Source organism: Condylura cristata, unplaced genomic scaffold, assembly GCF_000260355.1.
Source record: "Condylura cristata isolate star-nosed mole 26May11 unplaced genomic scaffold, ConCri1.0 scaffold00035, whole genome shotgun sequence".
NCBI classification, from domain to species: Eukaryota; Metazoa; Chordata; class Mammalia; order Eulipotyphla; family Talpidae; genus Condylura; species Condylura cristata.
The window spans coordinates 4399708-4413094 of record NW_004567136.1 but is presented as its reverse complement, the minus strand read 5'-3'; the positions used below and the strand labels follow the sequence as shown (position 1 = coordinate 4413094).

Sequence of the window (13387 nt, the reverse complement as noted above, 5' to 3'; positions counted from 1 at the left end):
GGAATGCACGGGACTATGGTGGTGGCACACGGGTGATTTGGTGATGGGAAACCGGTGGGGATTACAATCGTAAACTTTTGTAATAATTAAAAAAACAGTGAGTTTTAAAAAGAGCATGCTGGTGAACTGTGTATTAAATAAAAAAATTAACAATGTATATATCACTTAGATACATTTATATATATAAACAAGCTATGAGACCTGACTTGAGGTTGGGGGAAGGAAACAAGACTACTATAAGTAAATTTATAAGACTACATTTACTTCCCAGATCAAAATTAACTACACTCACATTTCTGGGTTCTGTTACTTACTATATTAACTATATCATCTACTGTAGCATTAAAAAAACTGTAAAAAATCCAAGTTGAAAATGAGTTTGGAGCCATCTAATCCAAACTACTCACTTTACCAAATAAAACAAAACAAAACAAAACAAAACGAGGAATATAAACTACTAGTCATTGGAATTTCAAATACATCTCTCAGTGTCTAAAGTATCAGTTAGAAACATGTGAAATAGAAACACACTCCTCCTAGGAACGTACTGACAAATTCAGCACAGGCATAGGTAAGTAAAGTGGGACTATCAAAGGTCACTGGCCTAGTCTCCAAGATGACCCCTAATCCAGTCACTACTTATTACTCTGGCCTATACCCCAGTTCTGTATGCATAAACAAATGAATCTCAAAAAAGAAAGAATGAAAATCACTTGAAATTCTGAAGCTTAGAGATTTGTTCCTAATCAAGACAGGTTCAATGAGAGCATAGCAGACAGCTAAAATAGGCCTGAACTATAAAGTTTAAGTTAGCTCATATAGCACTTACAAATACCTAAAACTATACATGGAAAAAGGGACCCAAGCACTTGATGTTCTCATGTAATCTTCAAGTCAGAGAGAAAGAAATTATTTCAATGTTCCTACTCCCTAGTTTTGAATGCATCTAATCCTAATTGCCTCCCTCCTTATCTTTCACTTAAGCCAACAGATGAAAATCTGAGGGGGGTGGAGATGGGTTGATGCCCTACTGAGTTAAAAGAGACCATAAGGTTTCACTTTCTCAGTTTGAAACTAATTTGAATTACAGTACACTGAGCAATAATTAATGATTTGAAATGCAGAAATCAAATTTATGTGTATAAAAGGCTAACTTTTGCTCAGTTTCTTTAACATACTGATACTTAAATGTTCTCATTTCAACACTTTAAGCAACTTTCAAGAAGTACTTGCTTTTTGTCAAACACAGTACATCCCTTCTTTACCTACCAAGTTTTATCCATCATTTTAAAAAAATTCTACTTTCTCTCCCTGCCCTTTAAACATGTTTAACATACATATTAATCCATTTAGTCTGCCTTAATAAAATACCATAGACTGGTTAGCTTATAAACAATAAAAATTTATTTCTCACAGTTTTGGAGTCTAGGAAATCCAAGACCAAGGTGTTAGCAGATTCCGTTTCTGGAGAGAACCAATTTCCTGGTTCATAGCAAGGAGTCTTCTGGTGGGGTCCTCACATGGCAAAACAGGCAAGAGAGCTCTGAATTCTTTATGGGTACTAATCCCATTCAAGAGTCTACCCTCAGGATGTAATTACTCCCCCCAAAGGCCCCACACCTAATAATACCATCATAATGGGCACTGAAATTTCAACATACAAATTTTGGAGGATAAATATTTAGACAACAGCAGTATATTATAAACACAGGAAAATGTGTAAGAAACTGAATCTAGAAGAAGCAGCTTAAGAGATTAGGGAACCTTTTCATTTCTTAGAAGCTCTAAATTTGTGTTATATTAAACAGCACAGTTTCTATCGCATATATGGAACATGACACTTATCTCACTACAGAAAGTTAGAAAAGGAAAATGTTACTCAATTCATGTTTGTGTGAAATAGTATGTACTTATCAATTAGTACATGTCACATACAGATGTTCAAGACATATCTTTTTCAATTCCCAAAACAAAAACTTTATTTAGCAAAGCTATGTTTAATATCCTTACTTATAGCACACCTTATGGTCATCAATACTGACATGTATATACACATAATAAATTCCTTAGAAAAAAGTATTATGATCATTCATGCGCTGCATATTTCTCCGTATGATCCATTAGTTTTATATAGAAAAGGCAGCTGGGCATTTCATCCTTTCCCTTCAAAAGATCATGATTATTATATATCTAATAAAAGATAGGAAAGTATTTGTTGGCAGTATTAAGAAATTCTGTAGTGATAGCTGCATGCTAAAAGTTATCATCCAAGGATAAAAGAACACCAGAGTTTTATCAGGGGAAATGATAAATTGTGACATCTGTCCATCTGGATAGCCTATACGTCTATTATCAAATTCTCTGTACTGTCTGTATATTGGGGTGGGTGTGGGGGAGGTGTTCAGAATCTATTCTGCATCACAAAGAATATAAAAACAAATTAATCAGAATGGCAGCTACAGTTCACAGGGCAATTAATTCAAACACTACCTCTCACATTCAAGAGAAAGGCTGCTGCGGTACAAGTGTACGTACTCAATATAAGACTGAAATGATTGAACTGTCCCTTTAGTCAAATGGAGACAAATCAGCAAATGAAAAGGACATGTAGAGATACAGTACTGGTAGCATCTTTACTCAGCCCCCAGCTATGTAATTTGCACGCAGCACTACTCATCTCAAATGTGAAAAGGAAATTCCTGAATTATTGAATAGCATATACAATGGTAAGAACTAAAGAGAGTTACAAATCTGCATACCACAAACAGACTGGTCAATGTTTTTCATGTTTTATTTCAGTGTTATAAAGGGCTTTGTGCTGGACTAACCTCAACTGATCGTAAAGGGTACAGAAAAAAATTAACTTCTAGAACACAATGAGCTGTTAAGGGTCACCAAATTAGATGCCACTCTAGCTAATCGAGTTTCATTTAAGGAAGATTTTGACACTACTTGTGTAAGTGTTCAGGGGTCATATACACCTCCAGGCTTGTAGCTGCAGCAAAGATACTGAGTTTAATAGGATTCTCTTCTATGATCCACAAGTAATGTCTTACAGGAGATTCCAGCAGATTTCCTAGAATTGAATTTCAGTAATAATCATCTAGTAAGGGTCTATGCCTCCAAAATCTTTTACTTTCACTCAATCTTATGATTCATTTGTCATTTATCAAATTTACAGACATCAAATGTAAAGAAAAATTACAGAAAGGATTTAACTTTAGATTAATATGGATTATTAGTGAAGTGGATTAATAATAATTATTAGTTCAGGCAATAATTAGCAATAATAAGAAATAGTTAACATCATCACTACTAAAATCATTATTTATTTCAATTGACATTACCAAATTTACAGTAACACACTAAATATTTCCCAAATGTTTTCACAAAAAGGTTAAAAATGTTAATAGAGAAAAGCATGAAAATGTATCAAGGTTCTAATCAACTGTATGCCACTAACTTTGTTTTCTTGGGCAAATCAGTGATAACTCAGTATTAATTCACTTTTTTGAGAATGATCGCATTGAAATCTATAACCCTCTGGAGAAGGCAACATAAATCTCACACTAATGTGACAGAAAAAAGGTTTAGAAAGTAAAATGATCTGCTAATGATCAACTGGGAAGCTAGAAAAGATGAGCCCATGATATTGCACCAAAGTTAGAGCTACTTCTACCAGATCAATGGTTACTGGTGGCTTGTGTTCACTGAAACTGTGCAGACTCTCAAGAACTTAAAATAATCTCAGGGAGTTCACAGCTGAAGCTCAGGATCAAACAGTAATAACTGTCAGCTGAATCTCAACTGCAAACAGTGGTATTTAACAAAAAACAAGTACTAGCTTTATTTTATTCTCAAACATGGCTTACATTTAATAATCTTTGTGACTTATCTATCCATAGTGGTATTCATTATTTGTTAAAGGTATCTCAAATGAAAGCACAATAAGTGATATTTCTAATATTAAATAAAAATGTTGGTAAAGAAATTATCAGTCATTTCATTAAAAATGACACTTATCACTTAAGTATTTCAAACATCTCATGTTTGGGTACAGAAATCTGTAGATTAGCACTAGTTTCTATTTACTGCAGTTCTACCTTCTTTCTTTTACTAGACAAGGAGGCCTCATTTCCTGCACTTACTGCCATGATCAGAAAAGCTCCATGGATGGGAACCTGTGAAAGCTGCCTCCTGTCAACAGTGTAGAAAACACTCATTCAAAAAAGGTGGGCAGGTAATCACAAAGCAGAGTAACTATTCTGGGCAGAACACGTGCTCATTTTCAGTGACTCAGATTCTGGCTCTTGCTACCTGAATGATTTCAAGAAAACCACTTTCAAGTTTCCCACTTCAATGTCCTCATGTGTAAAATGAATAAAGTGACTACCACCAAGTATGGTCATACTCAGTTTTTAAAATCTGAGAATATACAACCAGAAGATGAAGTATCTGGTAGGTGCCAGACAGTTGCAAAAAGGGGTAAAATGTTCTTTACAGTAGCAATTGGGGGTGAAAGGTGTTGAGTCCACAGAACAGCCCTCAAATTCTAAGGGCACTGGAGAAGGAGACTTCATTATGTGGCAGGTTTCACAAAAAAATCATGTTATGTGGAAGGGATTTGTAGTCCATAACCTAACTTAGCTCAGTTCAGCTCAGCTCAGAGTATTCAAAAAAGGTAACGAATAAATGTTGTTGACTATTTACTGATAATCAATTTAACTATATACTGGAAACACATTTGTCTAGTAAACAAAAGAGTCCTTGCCCTTAAAGAGTGAGCTAATAACTAGTAGGTGGGGATGCTGGGAAACTAATAATGGAAAGGATAACACACCACAGTCCACTACACACAAGGTGCTGTGCGAGGATTCAAAAAAACTAGGCAGACTTCTAAGAAAAATACTTACTAAGTTACCTATGTGTCAGGTGCTTTCCATATTTGAATACTCACAGCAACTCTGTATCAGTTTCACTATTCCATCCCATTTTAGTCTTTACATTTTGTAGATTTGTCAATTGCTGTTCGAGATAAAGTAACTTGTCAGGGTTACACAACTACAACTAGGGTAATAATTCTAAAGCAGGAACAAATTCCAAAGCTACTTTTACTATACATATGTCTTTGATTTTTATTTTTTTATTGCTACATGGGGGGGGGGGGAGAATGAGGGCTATCAAAATCAACCATAACTCTATTACCCTGAATCGCCATGAAAAGATCATCTAAGATTTATCTTCACTCATAAATATCAGGAAGCTATCTTTTTACAATTGCTTATGTTTAATGTGATGTTTCCACATTTTACCTACACAAGTATGAGACTAAACAAAAGTTGTGCAACCTGACAGAAAACATAACTAGTAGTCATTTAAGAAAACTGACAATGTATCATTTAAAGTGGTTGGGGGTGGAAAACTGAGATATGATCAACTGTTCTGGATCATTTTACTGACTGCACATTGGGAGGAACAGCAGATTTTTACAGGCTTGTTTTTTGGGAAGAGTGTATTTTGAGGTGTAGGGGTGGAAATGACCTTAAATTTGAGAGTGACAACTGACTAAACTAGTGTCAAAGACACCTTGGGTGTACAATAAGTCCTGTTAAATGAACTAGAGTAATGGAATAAGAATGTGTCTTCCTGATATTTTTATCGAGGACTTCTACTTTTTTGAACCATGAAAAGAGAATTTGAGAGATCAAATAAAAGCAGTTTACATAAACCTCTGAAAAGGTATCAAAACACTGTAATTTGTATCTTTGTAAGGCTGAATTCCTGAGGAACAGGACAAATGTCCAGAGGATGTTTGTTGTACATTCTTGGCACACCAAAGCTACTTAATAAATACTGACTCAATTAAGACTTTCATAGTTTACATTCTAATTATCTAGTCATTTATTCAAGCTATATCATGTTTTTAATCATGCTTATTAGTTTCTTTAAGTGGCTTTTGGTTTACCTTTGGGCTTATCAACACCATCATGAAAACTCTATTTGCTTCATTAAAAAATGTGGTAAGTGGCTCAGGATTATAAGCAAGATCTAATCTCAAAGTTATTTTATTTCATGACAAAACTTTTTAATCTGCCTAAATTCTAAGCTTTTTGACAGAGTCTACAAAATAATCTTCTAAGGGTACTTACTAGTAAGAGGTGTGAAGTAAACACACTTATCCTGCATGCCCAATTCATTCATGATTAACTGGGTAGTACAGTGGTTCTGAACACATGACTTTTTAAACATTATTTCTAAATCTTAGATGATTTCCACCTCAAGCCTCCATCTCCCTTCCCTAAATATTCTGGAATAATCTATTTCTCTCAATACTACGGGCACTGGATTAACCCAAAATTATGGGTCATATCCATATTCCTACATGATGGATTGAGGTAATTTTTGGATTGTAAACCCCGTAGGCTATTGGTTTATATTTTCAATAGCACCCCAGCCACTTAATAAAATCCCAAAGAGGTTTTGTAACGTTTCTATTTTAGTATGCCATAGGACGTTTAAAAAAAAAAAAGACACTAAATCATCTCTCGAGGATTCTAAGCGCAATCAAACAGCGTCTACATTTATTTTTAACAATTTCATGGACTAAACCATTTACCACGTTCAAATCTCATTTTACCACCAAAACCCTCCACACCGTGACGAGGCAAGTGTTCATTTTCTCAAACTAAAAGGGGGGCGGGGAGAAGGGGTAACCCCCACTGTTTGCAGGTTTGCCTTGAGCAGCTTCTCTGGCTCACGTTTGGTTTTAGAATCCGGATGAGTAATCTGTGAGCACAGCCCCTGGGCTCGATTTACCATTTCATCCGCCTCCCCTCCCCAGCAGTGCACCCCAAAACCCCAACCCACCACACTACACGTTTAAGCCTTTCTACACCTAGAGGGCCCGAGCCTCGAAAATACAGAGAAAGGGCTCTCCGGGGAAGGAGAAGGCCGGCCCTCCCCAGCTCGGGCCTAGGCAGGCCCCGCCACCAGCCAGCCAGGCTCGGAGGACGGCCTGCACGCCCCGCCCCGGGCCCGCTCGCGTCCCCGCGGGCGACAAAACCCTCCCTCCGGCGCCCAGCCAGGACTGACAGTTACGGCAGCAGCAGTGGCTGCCACTAAAGGCCTGCTGCTGGCACCCACCCCCTCCGAGCCACGCACCCCCAAACCTTCGCCCCGCAGGAATAGGGGCGTCCCTACCCTCGCCTGAGCCGGCCCCGAAGGGGGGTTCGAGCGACAGAGGAGACGAAGGCAGGTGCCGCCCGGCCTGCCTGGCACAGGCCCCGTCGGCAGCCACACTGACCTGTCGTCGCCCCCGCACCTGGGCTGCGGCCCTCGCAGCAGCGGCCGCCTCACTGGTCGTCGTCGCCCTCGCCCGCCGCCTCCGCCCGCCACCGCCTCGTTCCCTTTCGCTGCCGCCACCGCCGGGGCTCATGCGGGACCCGCGCTTCCTTCTCCGGAGACCAAGACCGGGAAAGGGGGCGACGGGGCCGCAGAAAACCCCGCGCTTGTCGCCAGCCGCCTCTCTGTCTCTGTCTATCCACACCGGGGGGCTGCGAGGCCCGCCTGGCCGGGGCTAGGGTGCGAGCTGCTCGGAGCACGGGACCGAGGAGGAGCCGAGGGAGGCACCGCCGCCTGTGGCCGAGAAAGCCGGGTCGGCAAAAGTGAAGCGCAAGTCGGCGGTGGCGGCGATGGCGGGCACCCGGGCCGGCGGATGGCTACGCGGCGGTGGGGTGCGCGAGCGAGCGGAGGGCGGTGTGTCGAGGTTCTGGCGAAAGGGATTCAAGCTCTGTCGTCTCCTGCAGTCACCCCGAGCCCAGCGCCACCATCTTGGGGAAAACGCGGATCTCGCGGCCGCGGCGCAAGACGGGAGGACTGGCTGGGCGGGCCGAGTATCCCGGCAGGCAGCGCGCGCCGCCGGGCCGGACGAGGGCTCCAGCCCCGGACGCAGGGACGAGGGGCGGGGCGGGTGCGCACAGGAGGCGCAGCGCTCGCCCTCGCCGGCTCCGCCCTCCTCCTGCTCCCCGTCGCCGACGGCGCAGGGGCCGTTGGGAAGGGGAAGTAGCCCATAGCTCTTCGGAATCCCACCAGGGCTGGGCGCCATCTTGGCGTCGGGCAAGAGAAACAGCTCCTTTTTTCAGCCTGGCCGCTCTGTGGCCAAACCGAGAGAAGGGTCCGCTCCGGAAACGTCCGGGAGCCACCAGGAGTGTTGGAGAGCCCCCCCCCGATCGACCCCAGCGCAGCAGCGTGCGGGAACGCTTCCGATTTTGTTGGGGGACGGATCGGCTCCGAAAGTCGACCGAGGTGGTTTAAATAACCCCCAACCCCAAGGCGGGAACCTACAGTCCCATCCATTTCTGCACCGAGCTGCCTTTGTAAACATTGCGGAGGTAGCTCGAGAGTTCGAACCGTCTTTCTGGGGCCCAAGGTCATCTGCTTAGACCGCTAGCCAACTCATGATGTTGTCACTAGATTGCGAGAAGGTAAAAAGCCCGGCTCCTGCAGATGTGACAGTCCTTAGTTTGAAGGAGAATAATGAAGTGGGCTCTTGGTTAGCCCCAGTTGAATAGACGGTCATTTTGATCATATGACAACTGGACCCCTTTAAAGCCTCGCGTCTTCGTATTTATTTCTAAGGCCACCATTTTATTTAAAGGCATTTTTAAATTGTTCTTTGACACCTAGTAACACAGCTGTAATGGAACCACTAATAATTCGTAGTCTTAGGTCTTGCAACTTTACTGATAAGCCCGTAAATACTGTTAATACTATATGTAACACTATATGAGATCCCATTGATCTGGTATCCAAACCATTTATATCAGCAAATACATAGCAGTCCATGAAGCTGCATTCTTAGAACATCTATATAGTCAAGGGTATATATACGTGTGTGTATGTGTATATATGTGTGTGTACATATATACACGTGTGTGTACACACACATATATAAAAAGTGCTTTTAATCCGCTTGCCTATGATAACCAATTTAAATTATTTAAGGACAACTGGTGATAAGTCACAGTATAAAATCAGCTCTTCGGAAGAGAGTAAGGAGAGTTTTATTTTAAGAGAGTTTATTGCCTTTTTTTTTCATTCTTATACCACCTTACATAAGGTTATTTGGAAACTTTTGTAGTTATGCTTTATGGAAGAGACTAGTTAAAATCAGTCCTTTAATCATTTATCTTTGCATATGATCAAAATAAGCAAGTGAGAATAAAAAAACTTTGAAGACTTGTTTTGTTGTAAGGGAAAATGTTACAAATTGTATTTTATAAAGATACATTTAACTAGTCTACCTCCTCTGACAGAAATTGTCTGAATAAATGAAAACCTGGTGTATCAAAATGTGGCAGAAAAGAAAGATTAAAGATTGTAGAAAAATAATCTGCTCTTAGTTAAATGTCAGAATGTCAATCCAGCTCTTTACTAAGGTAAAAGAGTGTCTTAATTTTTCCTTGGAATCTTGAAAAATTACCCATAGCCCTTTTATTTCATTTATAATTAAATGTTATTTTTCTGTGTGGCAACAATACTAGATTTGATTCAGGAATCCACTGGGCTTTTTTCTTATCCAGTTTCACATTTCTAAATGTTTGCTAGTAAAAATTGCATGAATGTTGTCAGGAATCCTTAGAATAGCACCTCCTTACATACATACTTTTATGAATAAATTTCTTCTTCCCTATTTTTCCTCAAGTGTCTTTTCCCTGAAAAACAAATTAGTATCTAAGTAAGCAGAATCATTTTCAGGCTAGTCTATGGTTTCTAATAAATACACTTACATATAAAGTAAAACAAGCAGTTTAATTTTTTTTTAGCGCAGTGCATTAATTCCTTGAACAACTTCTGTTTACCCAGAATTGGAAAACAACATCAATAATCAGTAATCCCTAGCTCAGTAATTCACAGTCCAATAGGAAGTTACACTTGTAAAAGTGTGGACACTTAATTTTTGAGTACCCAACAGTTCAGTGAATATGGGATTACCTACTAACATACATCTTTCAAGATTCATAAAACTTCTTTTTAATGAAACGTCTTGCCCCAAATTGCTGGTGAAGTTGGTTTTGTGACAGGGCTGTGTAGATGCTCACTTTTCTCTGTTGGAGTGAGTCATAGCTGATGAATCAAAATGCAAAAACAATTTTATTAAGGACCAGGCATTGGGCATCAGCTGAGAGTACAGTCTAGATAAAGAGTCAGCTATGTCAGGATGAAGTTACTGCTTATTTTTCAGGTTGCTTCAATTGGAAGAGAATAATTGAGTAGCTCAGTATTCAGAATTATTGTTAAAGCAAAATGAGCTTCCTGAGGAACATTGCCTGGTGTATAAGTGCTCAATAAAGGTTAATGTTTAATAATAGTAGTGTATTAAGTCCTTTCTTAATGTCGTGGATATCTTCTTGGAAATTGCAACTTTAGGCAGCAAGCACTTGACAAAACTGGACGCCAAGTAATTTTGTTTTGTTCAGTATAGGCAGGGATTGAGTTTTTCTCATCAACATTATGACAAAATGACATATTTGAGCACTTGCTTTCATTTCATAGTGAAATTAATATTTTCTATATCATTATTTAGCATTGCATAGTTCAAGTTGAACTCCTCCCCATTGCCCACTCTTATCCCTATAGATCCTAAATTTACACTCCCCCGGTCTCTTAAAGTGTGAGTCATTCTTCTTCCTACAGCTAATTTATTTGGGTCGAAAAGTGGGAATGGGGTTCCCTTAAGATTATTACTCACCGTTCGTCCCCCTACCTATTCATTAATTTTCCCTCTACTAATTTGTCCCTTCTGTTCAGAAGAGCTATGTGTTTGGATTGCCATTGCCTTGCAAGCCTCTCTTCAATTACTGACATTTAGTATTTGCCCCCATTTCACTATATATAGAGTGCTTTCAGTAATGTCAGTGATGGCATAATGGCTAAATCCAAAGGTTGCCTCTCAATTGGCATGGTTTCTGATCTCTTTGCAGCCTTGCACAGTGCTAACCACTGCTTCCGAAAACCCCTCCCTTGGTCTGTCATCCTCCATTCTCTATCTCTCCTATGTCTCAGTAAGGGATCACATACAAATTTGGACACTGACCTCACTCAGAAACTTTAACACACTGGTTTTCAGCCTCTTTTTGGAAAGTTGCACTGGATATTCTACAGGAACCTCAAAACAAAACATATCTAAAATGGAAATGCTGAGTTTGTCACATTTTCCATTATTAATTGAGATAGGAATAACTGAAGAGGTACAGGTTTTGGAAGGACAAACAGGAACTGGCTTTTGAAAATGTCAAATTTGTGGCGACTATAGCTCTGTACTAAAGACTGATTTCTAGTTACCCCTGATAATGTATAATCTGTTTTCATGACAATGGAATGTCTGGACAGGCACATAATTGCCCATAATAAACTTTTGAAGTGTGGTTTTGTCACTATGTTCTGGCCAGTGAGATATGATGTGAGAAATGTGTGACTTCTAGTCATACTCTAACAGGAATGCAGTGCCCTTTTCTTGTGGCCCTTTCTCATGGTTGAAATGTGGCCATGACGGTGAGCTATATTGGGGGGGTTCCAGAGCAACAAGGTGGGTCCTTGAGGACTTCATGTGTTAGAGCCAGCATCGACTTGTGTGTGGGGCAGCTTCTAACTTGTATAATAATCACACTTACTCCAGACCTCTTTTACTGACCTTGTATTACAATTCTAATATCTAAGTGAGGAAGTCATGGAAATGGATGTTGGTATCTAGAGTTAAGGAAGAATTGCTTGACTATCTGTGACAGTTCCCAATTATAATGTTAATAGTCCCAGATTTCTGGCTCTTCCTCACTTCCCTGGTAATTAGGAGACAAAAATCATTTAGTTCTTAGAAAACTGGTTTTAGAATTAGGTAACAGTAAAGTGGTAAAGAACACAGGGTCCCAATTTATAAGTACTAAAATGCTGGACAAAATCATAATCTGATTTAGTTTTCTCATTGGAAATATGGGCTTGTTTTTGATGATTAAATGTTAATATATGTAAAGCATTTACATGCTGTGCACACCTTTCAAGCTCAGTAAGGGTGAGCATTTTTTTAATCCCATGCAAATCACAGAAGCTTCAATGAAGATTAATCTTTCTGTTTCATCAGTGAAGTAGAGAAAATAATAGTGCTGACTTCATAGGGCTTCTATATAACTTCATTCATCCATTCCACACATATTTTTGAATATATGTATAATAAGCCAGCACTGTTCTAGGTGCTAAGAAGGTGTATGATCAACTGAATTTAACAACAGTCATTCCTTTAACTTCTCTTTGTCCCCGACACTAATTCAATGCTTCCTGTGTCCATTCTCTACTTATAGATTAAAGCTTTCTCAAATAAAAGTGGTACGTAAAGGTAAAAAAAAAAAAATACAGCATTGAACAAAACAAAGGTTTTTAAAGATAGTAATGGAGATATTATGTGTAACAAAATATTTTACATTGTTTCTTTCGTTAAGTTCCTGCTAAGCATTGTACAGATTGAATTCTGAATTGGAAACTTAACACAAAGTTTCCAAGACTACAGTTTTCACAAATTGAATTAGTGAACCAACTAGGTGCCAGATGCTTGAGTAATTCTCAGTAACTCTTACAAAATATATTGGGTATTATGTATGGTATGTATTAGAAATTTGATTTAGGATGAGGGACTTAATCCATGTTTCACAGTTAAAACTTAGTAGAGCTAGAATTTACATCTAGCTGTGAGTATATGCTTTTTATTGCTGCTACTTCCGCAGAAACCAAAGCTAAAAATTTTAAGTTTCAAACATATTTAATTGAAATGTTTTCTTAATCATTTACTCACCACTTTTATTCACTGCTTCCTATAAAAATTACATCAGAATAATACTCTCAAATATTTTCTATGTTGTTAGCAACCATCCTCTATTATTCATTCCAAAAGTTTGTTTTTCTTCTATAAGGAATGAACTTCTTCAAGGCTCTTAAATCTACAAAACTACCTACTAACTAGCACTCAGTAGCTGTTTCTCTCATCAAGTATTTCTCACATGAAACATTGCTATCACTGTTCTTATTTCCTGACTTCCCAAGTCTTTATTAAACTCAACAGTAAAATTTGAAGAACAGTACAATGGACACATATTTTTTTTCCAGTCGATTTGACAATTATACTTACTTTGCTATATAAATCTTCCTCAACTTACTATGGATTTTATCCCAAAAAACATATTGCAACCTGAAAATATTTGATTTTGATACAAAATCAAAATGATTGATACAACAAAAACAATACCTTAGCCTAACCTGTCTTAAATATGCTCAGAACGCATTAGCTGGTAGCCTCTGCTACATGAATGAATGTACAAATGAACAGAATAACACTGTCATA

The 13387-nt window shown here is 39.1% G+C and overlaps 1 protein-coding gene across 4 annotated transcripts in view; it reads right to left on the bottom strand.

The window, feature by feature from the left end:
* The window catches only part of UBE3A (ubiquitin protein ligase E3A), a 65576-nt gene extending 57700 nt beyond the window's left edge, over positions 1-7876 (bottom strand). Inside the window, exon 1 of one of the 4 annotated variants that reach the window (XM_004693069.2) lies at positions 7304-7876. The gene's annotated coding sequence lies outside the window, so the exon portion shown is untranslated. The remainder of the gene's footprint in view (positions 1-7303) is intronic. The other 3 variants (XM_012732720.1, XM_012732722.1, XM_012732721.1) reach the window with 3 other exon arrangements.
* Positions 7877-13387: the final 5511 nt, after the last annotated feature.